This window comes from Pelophylax lessonae, assembly GCF_965119305.1.
Source record: "Pelophylax lessonae genome assembly, chromosome: 5".
NCBI lineage: Eukaryota > Metazoa > Chordata > Amphibia > Anura > Ranidae > Pelophylax > Pelophylax lessonae.
In genome coordinates, this window is record NC_138772.1 from 347,259,068 (window position 1) to 347,274,749 (window position 15,682).

Here is a 15,682-nt window from a genome sequence, read left to right on the forward strand (position 1 = left end):
AGGTAACAAGCCTCTTAAATGCCTTGATTCTAATATGGCTGGTATAACCCAGATTAAAAGAGTCAGACACCACCACAAGAGGCCTTTGGGGTGGCCTTAGAAACTTATGCCACAGTGGTGACTAGCAAGGTTAGAATATTCCTCTGGTTACATGCTGAAAAGTTCCCTTTTAAATGCCAGTTGGGCACTGTGTGAGTGCAGGTAACTCGAGCCTGAAAAGACATGGCAGAAAGGATTGTGGTGAGAAGCTATACAGGCCCCATATTGAGCAGGGTTATGTTAGTCAAAATGGAGCTAGGGCCAGGCTGAAGGGTACCAATGATGGTGCATCTCTCACAGCCCTCGTTCCGAGAAGATAGCTGTAGGAGCACTGAGTGTAGAGATGGACAAGCAAGGAGCATGGGTACAAGTACTTCTGGCTTTACAAACCGAGACTATGAATTGGCCAATGCATGGAGGAAAAGTTCAGTCTGTGCTGAAGTAGGCTAAGGGCTTACGCAAACCAGATAGGCAAGAGGGTGCATACTTTGTATTTGTGTGATCTATCTATCCTTTTTTTAGTTATGCCTAGAATAGGGAGGGGCTAAAACCCTCTATCAGGTTTTGCTTTTTGTCCCCAAGACTAGCAGTAAGGGAAAATCCAAAAGTTATCACTGGCACAAAAAAGAAGGGAACACTTCCAATGGGGACACTTGTTTAACCACTTCCATACCCGAGTACCTGTCACCCTTCATACAGCCACCATGTCCAAGTCCAAAAAGGTTTTCACTGCCAAAGAGGTCAATTATTATCCCTGACAGATGAGAGCAGCGGGGAGCTCTCACTTTCCCGATGCCGAAACCCTTTCTGAATTTGGTTCAGAATTTGAGCCCTTTGAGGGCTTTACATCCGGCACTGAATCGGAGAAGGAAGAAGTTCGGCCTAAAAGACGCCGCACTGAAAACCAGGCAGACACCAGCAGCGCCAATGGCCAATCGGCAAACGCCAACGGCGCTGGACCCCAGGAGGAAATGCCCAGTACAAGCACTGGAATTTCACACCAGCCTCAAAGAAGCAGAGCCCAAATGCAGCTTCTGGATGCCTTGGCAAAACCATTGTGGCTGCCTTCTAGGTCAGCTACAATCCCCCCCTTCACAGCACAGCCAGGTTTGCAGGTGTTGCCATATGGAGTTTAGGCGTAATCTACCTTAACGTGTTGTGAGGATGAGGAGTTATGCATAAATCTCCTATAATAATTGTAAATAGATGGATGTAAATATTTATTTTTCAAGATATTGAGTTTTGGATTTTACATTTAGTTGAGAGAGGATTGTCAATTATATGAAGCTGTGAGACTTTCTTTAGCAGTCAGTTAAAGGAACCGGTTTAACCAGTCCATTTAAAATGCAGGCAACTGCTGTTTACATATAAACAACTACGGACAGTATTACCTGTGATTACATCTTGGAAGTGAGACTTTCTGGAGCCAGGACACATCTTGCATATCTTAAGTAGCCATTTCAGAGCTACTCCACAGTGAGGAGTAAACGCACCCCCCCACACAGAAAAGGAGTGGTTAGAAAGAGGCGTAACTATGGGAGGGGGAAATGGTCCAATCTGGGAAGAGATACGCCCACAGGAAGTGACAAAGCAAGATAGCTGAACCAATGAGAATGGCCCTATACAAGGCTATGGGATATGGGTCTATATTAGGTTCGGTGAGACAGGGTGACTTCCTCTTTGGCATGGGAGAGCGTGAGCCATCACTAGAGGTAATTATGGAGTAAGGATTAAGGGTACATTGTATTTTTTACTTGTGTCGGTCATAGTGTGTGTATATGAGTCTATACTCTAGGCATTGTATTTGTTCAATTAAACTAGGAAAATTATACATTTTGTAGTATGTACAATAGTTGGATTGTTGTAAATTACGTAGGCTTTGCATACCTTATACAAATAAATAATTGTTGTGTTAAAGTTTTCACACAGTCATAGAACTCTCATTATTAACCCAAATATTGTCTGAGATAGATTAACTCTCATATATATTTTTGGTAACACAGGTCAACACCCAAAATTTTGTTCGGATTGATTTTTTTAAATTTATTTTTCCCTATGGAGTTCCTTCAAAGCATCGTGGACCAAACAAATATTTTTGCCCAACAGTTCATAGAGAACAACCCCACCACATATCATGCCCGTCCTTTTGAATGGAGACCCCTAACAGTAGAAGAGTTCAAAGTGTGTTTGGGCCTTACCATCAATATGGGGGTTACAAAAAAAAACGAGCTGCATTCTTATTGGTCCACCAAACCCATCCACCATATGCCACTTTATTCATCAGTCATGTCCAGGTCCCACTATATTATATGCTTCCTGCATTTTAATAATTACCAGTGCCCTCCCCGGGATGATCCCAATTTTGATAAACTCTACAAAATTCGCCCCCTAATTGATTTCTTTTCTGGACGGTTCCCCGAAGTTTATGTCCCTGACCAAAAGATCGCTGTGAACGAATCACTGGTCCATTTCACAGGCCGGCTTGGATTTAAGCAGTACATGTACGTGTACGCCTTTCGCGTGTACAAAGGCAGAGACTCCGAGCTCCAGCCCCCTGAGTGCCCAACGTACATGGGAATAAGTGGGAAGATTGTCTGGGACCTAGCCTCAGGGCCGGTGCTTCCACTAGGCAAACTAGGCAGCCGCCTAGGGCGCATTGCCACCTAGGGGCGCAGCCATGAGTCAGCACTCTCTGTCATGAATGATCCTTGTGAGCTGAGGGGAGGGGCGGCAGTGGGGGAGGAAGTAGGGGCAGAGGAAGATGCCAGGTGTCTGGGGCAGTGGCAGAACTACCAGGCCCTGGCTTTCCACCATTGTTGGGGGAGCCCCAAGGGGCAGGAAAGAGCCCACCAGAGTGCTACCTGCATGATGATCCTCTTCGTCTGGAGCTGAGCAGCCTAAACCATGGGCTGGAAGTGACTCTCTACACTGAGCTGGTGGGCAGCCATTCATTTCCTTGGGTCGGTATTACGCAGGGAGCAGAGGAGAGCTGAACCTGAGCCAGAGCTCGACACTGGAGGGCGGCACCTTTACTGGAGCAGAAGCGACGAGGCACCGGAATGGTCTGAGGATGTTGGTGATGGACACGCGGAGCTCTCGGACTGCTGCTTCTCCCTCCACCAGGAGTCAGTTGGAGCTGTGGTGAGCACCGTGGTCCAGGAGAGGAGCGTCCTGGGAGAAGGAATAAGCAGGATCACTGTGAAGGAGGGCAGAGTGTGGGCCACTCTCTTCATACTGTACAGTGAGTGTCCCCAGAACAGGGGATCAGGGTCCCTGGGTGTTACATGGAGGATCCCTGGTGTGAAAGAGAATTGGGGTCACCAGGTGTGCCATGGGGAAGAGGGGGGTCACAAGTGTTATAGGGGTTTGTGGTCACCAGGTGTGCCATGAGGAATTGGGATCCCTGGGTGTGCCATGGGGGATTGAGGTCCCCAGGTGTGACATGGAGGAACATCAGGGTCCCCAGGTGTGACATGGAAAAACATTGAGGTCTCCGGGTATGACATGGAGGAACATCAGGGACCCCCGATGTGACATAGAGGAACATTGGGATCACTGGGTATGACAGCATGACATGGAGGAACACAGGGGTCCCTGGCTATGACATGGAGGAACATCAGGGTCAGTGGGTATGACAGCAGTATATGGAGGAATATTGTGGGCCCAGGATGTGACATTGACAAATATCAGGGTCTCTGGGTGTGACATAGCGGGGGGGGGGCACAAGTAGCTGATCTTGCCTAGGGCGTAAAACAGTCTAGCACCGGCCCTGCCTAGCCTTCCCACTGTTGCAAAAGGGGTGCCATATTTATATGGACATCTATTATACCAGTTTGCCCCTTTTCCGCCACCTGTACCTGAAGAAAACCTTGGCCTGCGGTACAGTAAGAAAAAAACGGAAGGGCTTCCCGCAGAGTCTTGTCACCACTCCATTACAAATCCGGGAATCCGCAAGCCTAAGGAACGAGGAAGTAATGGCTTTGAAGTGGAAGGATAGTAAGGACGTTTACATCATGTCCACCATCCACGATGACACCTCAGTGGAAATTTGAAGACGACGCGGTCCCGTTCGAAGTTCCATTCGAAAGCCTGCTTGTATCCACAAGTACAATAAGTACATGGGGGTGGGGGTGGATTTAAACGATCAAATGCTGCAGCCCTATCTCCCGACACGAAAGACCCTCTTTTGGTACAAAAAGTTGCAGTGTACTTTTTCCATTTGGCCATGTACAACGCATATGTCACCTATAAAAAGTCCACAAAAACACCAATACCCTTCCTCCAGTTTATTGAAGATATTGCCACTGCCCTGATTTACCAGCAAGGATCCCCCCCCAGAAATCATTCGTTCAGATTGTGTCAGCAGACTTCATGAGTGCCTTTTCCTTTTCCATATCCCACCATCAGAAACCGGAAGAAGACGCCAAAAAAAGTGTTGTGTGTGTAGCAAAAGAGGAATTAGGAAAGACACCAGTTTTCATTGTACAGATTGTCCCTCCCAACCTGGCCTATGCATTGGAGAATGCTTCAAAAATCTATCACACTGCCCTAAACTTTTAGCCCATATTTCAATCAGACTGCCATTTTCCCTTTTTTCAATTTTTGTGCTGAAAATTTTCCTGCTGCCTCAACCCACCATATCACTGCCTTCCTTGTGAACCGACCCTGGCCTGTATATCGACTATGCCTCTGCCTGCTGTCTGCATTGTTTATCCGCCATATTTCTGCCTTTTAAGTGAACTGACCCTGGACTGTTTATCGATTATGCCTTAGCCTACCGTCTATTTCTGCCTTTTACCTGCACTGACCTTGGCCTGTTACGACCATGTTTTTTGCCTGCCTCTTAGACTGATCCTTCGCCCTGCTGCTGTAGTAGTGGGATTTAAAATGACACAGGGGTCTTACTTTTGTGAGGGGCTTCAGAATATAGTGTTCTGATATGAGAAAACCAGTTTGAGTTTGTAATCTCGGAACAGGGTCTGGAGTCCGGAGGCTTCAAAGCGATTTGGGTGGGAGAAGCCTCTACCCCTGTCCCCATTCTTTCCTGACTGAGGCCCTAAGCTTGATGGTCCTGCCTGCTGTCTGGACCAATACTTTGGCTGTGCTGATCATATCCCTGCCTGCACTGACCCAGGACTTTTTATGGAACATGTGCCTGTTGCCTGGACCAATACTTGGGCTGTACTGACCATATCTCTAACTGCTCCCTGTACTAATTATGGACAGTATTCCTGCCTGCTGCATGGACAATCCTTTTTCTGCTGCTGACCATATCCCTGCCTACTACCTGGACCAATGCTTTGGCTGTGCTGACAATATCTCTGCCTGTACTGACTATGGACAGTATTCCTGCCTGCTGCCTGGACAATCCTTTCACTGTTGCTGTCTACGTTCCTGCCTGCTGCCTGGACCACTGCACTGCTAAAACCACAGGTATTTTTTTGTTTATCCTTTGCTCAGCATAATGTATTTTATTATGTATTATGCTATGTGTTAGGGGCCTTCAACAATGTGATAGGTTGTCAGGAATTTTTTTTTTTCTATCTTTTAGTGTGCTTGTGAGATCTGAGGACTTTTTGACCCCAGTTCTTACAAAAAATAGGTCCTGTTGTGCCTATTTCTATTACAAGGAATGTTTGCATTCCATGTAATAGAAATAAAAATGATCATTTTTTTTTTTAAACTGTGTAAAAATAAATAAAATAAATAGTAATAAAAAAAAAAAAAATTAAAGCGCCCTGTCCCCGTTAGCTTGCGCGCAGAAGCGAGCACATACGGAAACCCCGCCCACATATGTAAATGGTGTTTAAACCACACGTGAGTTATCACCGCGATCGTTAGAGCAAGAGCAATAATTTGAGCCCTAGACCTCCTCTGTAACTCCAAGATAGCAACCTGTAGAAATTTTTAAAATGTCGCCTATGGGGATTCTTAAGTATCAAAGTTTGTCGCCATTCAGTGAGCGTGTGCAATTTTGAAGCATGACATGTTGGGTATCTATTTACTCGGCGTAACATTATCTTTAACAATATGGAATATGGTTTCTTTTTTTTTTAATTTAAAAAAGTGCATTTTTAAAAAAAAAATTGCGTTTGGAAGACCGCTGCGCAAATACGGTGTGATAAAGAATATTGCAATAATCTCCATTTTATTCTCTAGGGTCTCTGCTAAAAAAAATGTATAATGTTTGGGGGTTCTAAATAGTTTTCTAGCAAAAACAACTGATTTTAGCTTGTAAACTCCAAATGTCAAAAATAAGCCTAGGCAAGTGGCTAGGATGCATGATGGTGCTCCTTGGATGTTGGGCCCCTCTATATGGCTAGGCTGTAAAAAAGTCTCACACGTGGTATTGCCATACTCAGGAGGAGTGGCAGAATGTATTTTGGGGTGGCATTTTTGCTGTGTACATGCTATGTGTTAGGAATATCCTATAAATTGACAACTTTGTGTAAAAAAAAAAAGGTTTTAATTTTTTTCCCACATTTTCCAAAAACTTGTGGAAAAAAATGACGCGTTCAAAAGACCCATAATGCCTCATAGAATATATACGTTTGAGTGTTTGCTTTCCAAAATGGGGTCATTTTGTGGGCGTTTCCATTTGTCTTGGTGCTCTAGGGCCTTCAGAAGTGTGATAGGTAGTCTGAAAATGATGTGTGTGATTTATGCTCCTAGAACGCCTGCTACTTGGATGTGGAGTCTCTTTATGTCGTCAGGCTGTGTAAAAGTCTCACACATGTGTTATCGCCATACTCAGGGGGAGTAGCAGAATGTATTTTGTGGTGTCATTTTTGCTGTGTACTTGCTATGTGTTAGAAATAGCTTATAAATTGACAACTCTGTGGGAAAAAAAAGAAAAAAAAATGTTTTTCTTCATTTTCCCAAGAATTGTGGGAAAAATTATAACTTCAAAAAACTCACCATGCCTCCTACTAAATACCTTGGACTGTCTACTTTACAAAAAGGGTTCATTTGGGGGGTATTTGTACTGTCCTGACATTTCAGGGCCTCAAGAATGGAGATAGGCCGTCATTACATCTGTTGTGATCAATTTTCAGTAATTGGTACCATATCTTCTAGACTCAATAACTTTCACACAGACTAAATAATATACACTAATTTGGGTTAATTTTACCAGAGATATGTAGCAGTATAAATTTTGGCCCAAATGTATGAAGAAAAATAAATTTTTTGCAAAATTTTATAATCGAAACTAAAAAAAATATTTTTTTCAAAATTTTTGTTTTTCTTTTGCTTGTATCACGAAAAAAAAAAAAAAAAAAAAAAACAGTTGTGATCAAATACCACCAAAAGAAAGCTCTATTTGTGTGAAAAAAAATGATAAACATTTTGTTTGGTTACAGTGTAGCATGACTAAGCAATTGTCGTTCAAAGTGTGAGAGTGCTGAAAGCTGAAAATTGGTCTGGGCAGGAAGGGGGTCTAACTGCTCTGTATGGAAGTGGTTAACAACTCTAAGAGGGGATTTTCATTGTTTCCCTTCATGTTCTGTCTGTGGTACTTGAGGATAACAGTAGTTCTTTTCAAAAGGACGCAGATTGCTAAAAAATAATAATAATAATAATAATAATAATAATAAAAATGATGGTTTTTAAACATTTCCCTACTCCAAACAACATGCAACTCCAATCTACTGAAATTTCACAGATATGTTCTCAGAAAAGTCTCATCAAAATCAGGATACTTAAGTATACTCCTGTCCTTCAAGGTAAATCTTAAGATGAAGGCTTGTAAACTCTTGTAAATGCTTTTCAATATTCTCAATGCCTGAGCCATCATGTATATTTAATGTACTGAATGTGGCTAAGCACACCTGGATAATCCCCATGATTGGTTTAAAATAAGCCCAAAGTATGTACTGAGCTGTGTCCCTGAAATCGACCCCGCTGGATTTGATGGATTTCAGCCTATTGCCTCATCTTTCACTTTTTTTTTTATTGAACAGGCAGGAAAACTATGCAACCAGTATTCATAAGTTTTGACCTAAATTACAGTCAGTATAGATGGTTTTTATACAGAAAAATGGCAATAGTGCTAAAACATGATATGCTCTACTCACTGGTGCAGCCTAAGACTTTTGAAGCAGGTATCATTAAGTAAATAACCAATTAGATATTACAGTCCTATTCACGTTGGTCCTAAAACGTTATAACCATTGGCAATGACTGGAACAATATAACAAGAAAGGCCATGGGAAAAATGGCAGGTGAGGCTTTAATCACAGATCTAGCTGGTGATGTAAAAAATGGTTAGGAGATGTAGCCCCTTGCTTGAAGTCAATTGCAGGTGGAAAAGAATAAGGGGGATACAAAAGAAAATCTGGCCCTATTGCCTCAACTTAATGGGATTATACTTAAAGTGGAGTTCCAGCCATTTCACTCACTTGTCCAACGGTCCAGCGATGCGGCCGCCCGAAGCCTCGATCCTCTCCCTCGGCGCCGGCATCACTGCTGTGGGCATCCGGCTGTGACAGTTTGCGGCTTCACAGCCGGGTACCCACTGCGCATGCGCGTCTTGATTGGCCGGCAATCTTCTGGGACCTCTGACATGTCCCAGAAGATTGCAGGGAGGGAGGGGGAGAGGAGAACTTCCGCTCAGAGCGCCGCGGCGCTCCGAGCGGAAGTGGCAGCGGGTACCTGTCAAAACTAGGTACCCGCTCCCCCCCAAGAAAAAAATGACATGCCAAATGTGGCATGTCAGGGGGTTAGAATACCTAATGCGGAAGTTCCACTTTTGGGTGGAACTCCGCTTTAAGTGTTTATCTTTATTAATATAATGAACACATGTAAATCAACTTTAAACAAAACCACTGACCTTATCTCCAGTAAGTTAGTTGTCTGATACAAGCACTCAGCAAGTGAAATTAAAAAAAATGTTAGCTCTACATACTACTTCTGATCAGCAATTTGGAAAAAATAAAAATGAATCCAGGGTGTTTGCATGACAGCCAGACAACTAGCATTATCAGAAGGATAGATCAGTGCTGGCAGCCTTTGTTCTTCTCCTATGACTGGTCTTCCTGTAAGGTAATGAGACATTTAAGTAAACATATGACTTCAGTTTGATTTGGACACAGTTCAAAAACATAAAATATGTCCAGGTTGTGTATTAAAAAGAAAAAAAAAAAGTAGTAATAATATCCTATGTATTTGCTCAGACCTGAAAGGCTATAATAATAAAATGTATTTAATACTTGATTGATGTGCTTTTGAGACTTTAGACTGTTTAATAAATCAGTTGTCTTAGGTATTGGTTACCTGACTGTCTGCATTTGCTTCAAACAAATTTTCTAATGCACACAGAGTCATTAAATTTTAAAAGCTGAGGAGGATACAGCAGCAGTGATGCATACAATAGATTTGCCTAAAGCCAAGATTATCAACTGGAGACATGGTTCATAACTAGGAGACATGGTTTATGGCCAAGAGGTGAGGCCCAATATTGGCTGGCTCTCTGCTGATTTTTAAACAGCCTGAAGTGTTTTGGGGAAACAGTGTTTGAGTTAAGTGTTTTTAACCCATATCTGCTTTGAGGCACCTAAAAATAGAGATATTTTCTTTTAAAGAGGAAGTAAACCCTCCTCTGCAAGTTGTACCTATAGGTAAGCCTATGATGAGGCTTACCTATAGGTACTGTAAATATCTCCTAGACATGTACTGTTTAGGAGATATTTACCTTACATGCAGCCAGTGACATCACTGGCGCATGCGCTCTAAAGGAACGGCTGCTGGTGCCGTTCCTTCAGAGCCCCGTGCCGTGACCGTCGGCTCACGCGCGCGTGAGTGACGTCACCGTGGCTCCGGCCAATCAGATGGCCGGATGCCGCGATCCCAGAAGACGGGCGACTGAACATGTCACCCGTCATAAAGGTAAGCGGGCGGCACGGCGGGGGCTCGTTCTAAGGTAAGTATTTCATAATGAGCTAGTATGTGATGCATACTAGCTCATTATGGGTTTCTCTTTCAGGTTGAAAAAATAATAATAATTTGGGTTTACAAGCTCTTTAAGACAATTCCTATTCCTGTGAGGCTATGCATTAGGATCTTTAGATTTGATTTTTATTTTCCATATACATGCAGCCTCATGGGTAAGGGCCAACTTTTGATAATCTTTTAATACAAAGCACAGCTGGGTACAAACATGTACAGTCCTTTACCTCGGAAACCAGACACAGAATGTATTGGTTTGTTACATGTACAGAAACACAGTTGAGATTCTACATCTCTGTTAAATTACTTTGAAGGTTCCCATCACTTGAGCCAATAGAGTACATAGATAACATATGGATGTTACTATAGAACATCCATCAACGAACAAACCATGAAATCTTATAAAATTTTTGGGTTAGCCCTTAACGACTTAAGCCCTGAAGGATTTGGCTGCTCAAAGACCAGGGCCTATTTTGCGATTCGGCACTGCGTGACTTTAATGGACAATTGCGCGGTCGTGCGACACTGTACCCAAATGGAATTGACGTCCTTTTTTCCCACAAACAGAGCTTTCTTTTGGTGGTATTTGATCACCTGTGCGATTTTTACTTTTGCGCTATAAACAAAAAAAGAGTGACAATTTTGAAAAAATAACAATATTTTTCAATTTTTTTATATAAAATTCCCCCCCCCCCCAAAAAAAAATGTAAAAATCAAAATGTTTTAACATTTTAGGCCAATTTGTTTTCTGCTACATATTTTTGGTAAAACAAATCGCAATAAGCATATTTTGATTGGTTGTCGCCAAAGTTATTGCGTTTACTAACTACGGGAAAAATTTGTAATTTTTATTGTTTTGGTTTTTTTTAACTAGTAACGGCAGCGATCTGTTTTTTTTTTTTTTTGCGGGACTGCGACATTGCGGCGGACAGATCGGACCCTTGACTGACATTTTTGACACTTTTGGGGGTACCAGTGACATTACTACAGTAATCAGTGCTATAAATATGCACTGTTACTATAAAAATTACACTGGCAGGGCAGGGGTTAACTCTATTGGTGATCAGTGGGTTAAATGTATCCCTAGGGTCGTGATTCGAACTGTGGGGGGCATGGCTTGTGATGTAACCACAGAGACATATGATCCTACATAGCAGGATCGTATAGTCTCTGCAGTTACATCAGGGAGAATGACAGACGGCTGTGTTTACATCAGCGGTCTGCCTTTCTCCCTCTCCAGCGGGAGATCGCGAGTGGCCGGTGGACATCGGAGCCGCCGGCCACTCGCGCGGGGATGTCGTAACGAACGGGGGCCCAGGAGGGGCTGACCGCCGCAGTATATAGTCGTGCGGCGGCCACAGTATATAGTCGTGCGGTGGTCGGCAAGAGGTTAATGGATAAGTTCACTTTTTGTGAAATGTTACACCCACAATCATGGTGTAACATGCTATGTTCCAGTAGCAACCCTATACCCCCTGATCCCCCCTTGTGACACCAGGCCATGAATCTTCTCCACACATCCAATGTTACAACTTTAAAAAAACTGCTGCCGTGTGGGGCTCTGCCCCCTGGCCTCGTCATTCATTCTCAGAGTTCTCTGAATGAGAGAACTACAAGTACTGACAGTCTTTGCAGCCGACGGCTTGTAGTTCTCAATGGACTACCAGGGTGCTGTTGAGCACTCTATGTAGCTCATTGATGCTTCCTGTTAGTGTGTAACTGACCATACGAGGTACGAGCTGACAATCTGCAGAAGCCTGAGATTGCAAACGTTATCTACTGATCTGCTGCTTTGCAGGCTCCTAGTAAAAGAAATAAATAGGGGCACTTTTTTTTTTCTTTTTTGTTTTACCTGCAAAACAATGTGCATTTATTCTTTTTTTACAAAGATGAACTTATCCTTTAAAGGGTAACTACACTTTTGTGGGGGAAAAAAATGGCAAATAAAGAAAAAAACAATATAGCGTATACAATTGTGACACAAAGATTGTAATTGAATGTTATTAAAAATATCTGCAGCTGTTGTATTTTCAGCACTTGCAATGCAATATGGCTACCTGGAGCTGTTCTGTACACAGAATGTGTACTGATCAAACCCCAGAAACATAATTTCTCTATCGTTCATTGACGGATGCAGTTCTCTGATTCATATCAGTAGGGTAATACTGCCCCCTACAGGAGTAGGGCACTAGGCAGAAAAAAGTTCTGGCTACACCTATGGGCAGTCCTGGAGGGTACACCCTCTCTCTTCCTGCATAGGATGTCAGTTTTAATCTGCCTAGTCAGGAGTAAGGACCTAGTTCCTTGCTGGGATCTTTGGTCCTTTGCAGGAACACAGGAGCTACGCCTTCTTTACATAAGAAGACTGTGTACCTTACAATCAGCGGGTGCCGGCAGACAGAGTCCACAGGACCCACTAATAAGCTCCTGCTGTGTAAAATCACAGCGGGAGCGAGACGCCGTGCACTCGCGCCCGCTACCAGGAATTACAAGAGGATCAGGTGTATGATCCTGCACAGCCACATGATGCACATAATCCTGCACAGCCACATGATGCACATGATCCTGCACAGCCATATGATGCACATGATCCTGCACAGCCACATGATGCACATGATCCTGCACAGCCACCCTGTAGCAGTACAATTGCTATTGGGTGGTCGGCAACTGGTTAATCTGAACTATACTATTGTATTTATTTCTGCACTACTGCTTCCAGAAACACATATGTTGTGTGAGTTATCCAAACAAAGTCACTTTTCTGGCAGTGCTGCAAGGATGACAAAATATGTGACAATAGCTTTGTTTTACTAAAGAGATTTCTCCGTAAGGTATGTGGTTCTCAGTAGTCCAGGAAAGACAGATGATGTGAGTTATAACATGAGAGAGTCCCAAGAGAGAAGAACATGTCTGAAAGGAAAATATTTTGACTAATTAATTTCTTAAATTTGTAACATCAATATGCAGTTTCCTGAAGGCAGACTTGTCCGCACCTACACGGCTGTCAAATTGGGCGCAGAAGCTGTGCCTGTGCGGCTGCTGCATCCCAATAGGCATTATTGTGACTAACTGCACATAGATGCACAAGACACCTGTGCATTCAATAGGGACAAAGATGGCCCTTTAAATGGATGTACAAATAAGTTTGCTAGTGCGATTGAGGCCTTAACAAAACAAGGCACAGATATACCATCCACCTTACTTTTTTGGCTCTGGCAGCAGGGACTTGGCAGCCTGCCACCCTTTTAATGTAAACAAACAGCAGGTGCTTTTTTTTATTTTAACCACTTGCTGCCAGTCGACGTACCGGTACATAGCTTGATTTCAAGTATTTTGATTTGGAAGCATCATCCTGGTACCGTTTTCTAGACCCAATGGTCGGCTCGCTTGGAAGAGCATTCAGAGTGGCTACTAGCTACCCAGGGACCCGAGCAACCAGCCAACATGTCTGCTGGCTGCCCAGACACCTTAACAAAGGCTTTCATTGGGTCTCCGTAAAGGTAACCAGGAAGTGATCTACTGACAGCACTTTGGGTTTACCTGGATGTCATCCGTACCATTTTCAAAAGAATAAAAGCACTAAAAAATGCTGATCTTGGTGATTTGAATACTCTTAAAGTGGAGCTCAACAAAAAGGGGAAGCTTTGCTTATTTGCCCCTGGGCTGACAAACTTGGCACCTTTCTGGGGGAAAAGGAGAGCAGGTACCTGGTTTTGACAGCAAAGCAAAGTCATCCAGAAGTTTGGCCCCCTCTTCCTTGACTCACCACAGGGTCATTCCCATAGTGCAGTAAGGGAACCGGCTTCAATGCCAGTTTCCTTACCCGCGCTGGCAGCACCCGAAAGCTGATGGGAAAATTGGCCCAGGTAAAGACACCGTTGGATTTGTGGACAGGTAAGTGACCTTTTTATTAAAAGTCAGCAGCTACAGCATTTATACCTGTTGACTTTGAATTATTTCTGAAGGAGCCTGGAGCTTCTCTTTAAGTGCAGAGGAGGTATTTGGGGTCCTTTTGACCTCAGATCCCTCTATAAAGAGTACCTGTCATGTGCCTATTGCTGTCACAAAGGACAGCAATGGGTGGGAGTGGCGTCATAGCGGCTCTCCAATCAAAGGCCTGGAACCCACCAACCCGTAAGGAAGACCAGGTAAAGATGGTAGTACACAAATGTATTGATGGAACAGACTACATTTTTTAACTGTGTTTGACAATCATTTATTTTATCGGTTTTGTATAAAAAAGGATTTTAATTATTGTCACAAATTGTGCCTCAAAAATCCCACGAAATAGTTCTCACTACTAGGATGTGGCACTCTGTTGTCCAGTTTTTATATTTTAAACATCAGCTGCCTACTGAACCCCAACTTCAATGTCCGCTGTGCTCTTTGAGGATTAAGATGTCACTTTGAGGTCAATAAGTGTTTAAAGCGCTTTTACTCAAGAATATGGAAACTATGGGCACAGGTTCACTTTACAAATTTACACTAAACAAAATTATAAACACAACACTTTTGTTTTTGCTCCCATTTTTCATGAGCTGAACTCAAAGATCCTAAGACTTTTTGTATGTACACAAAAGACCTATTTCTCTCAAATATTCACAAATCTGCCTAAATCTGTGTTAGTGAGCACTTCTCCTTTGCCGAGATAATCCATTCCCCTCACAGGTGTGGCATATCAAGATGCTGATTAGACAGCATGATTATTGCACAGGTGTGCCTTAGGCTGGCCATTAAAAAATCATGATTCACCCTCCCTCATGATCTTAAAACGGCTTTTCCGAGATTCATTCAGAGCTGTTCTCTGCTCACTCTCAGCTGTCACATAAAAAAAAGAGCCTACACAAATGTTTATCAACATTGCCAAGGCTGGGAGATACATTGTCACACTAAGGCGACACGACTCTGTACTACTCCGGGGGCGACTTGTGCATTGCCATGCACCACGACTTTGGAGCGACTTGCAGGGACTTCACATAATGGAAGTCTATGCAAGTCGCTCCAAGGTCACCCCGAAGTAGTACAGGACCCTTTTTCTAAGTCGAAGCGACTTGTGTCGCTCCTATTAGAACGGGTCCTGTAGCGGTCAATGGACCGCGAGGGAGTGCGACTTGTCAGGCTGACAAGTCGCTGCAGTGTGGACTGAGTCTAAAACATTGTGTTTACACTTATCATTTTGTTCTTTTAGATCAAAGGAATGAACTTCCGTCTGTAAGACCCGGTTCACACTGCCACGACTTGTCAGGCGACTTGGTCGCCTGACAAGTCGTGCTCCATTCTGTGCAATGGAACCGTTATAATCAGAGTGACTCAAGTCGCTCCGACTTAGAAAAAGGTTCCTGCACTACTTTGAGGCGACTTCGGAGCGGCTTGCATTGACTTCTATTATAGAAGTTGTTTGCAAGCTGCGATGAAGTCGTGCTGCACGGGGCGGCTCAAAGTCGGGGAGACTTTGAGTCGCCCCAGTGTGAACCGGCTCTAAGTGAGGGCAGTTTAATCACTTAAAGACTAAGCATTTTTCTAACACTTCTTGCTTACAAGTTAAAATTTGTATTTTTTGCTAGCAGTCTTTCAAACACAATTATTTGGGAAAATATACACTTTAATGAATTAAAAAAAAAAAAAAAACAAAACCGTAAACTTAGCTTAATTTTTTTGTTTGTGAAAAATGTTATGACGAGAAATGTGCGAGCATTAT

At 43.2% G+C, this 15,682-nt stretch overlaps 1 protein-coding gene across 1 annotated transcript in view; it reads left to right on the forward strand.

Moving 5' to 3' along the window:
* CDKAL1 (CDKAL1 threonylcarbamoyladenosine tRNA methylthiotransferase) overlaps positions 1–15,682 on the forward strand; it is a 1,263,425-nt gene that overhangs the window by 752,870 nt on the left and 494,873 nt on the right. The window lies entirely within an intron of this gene.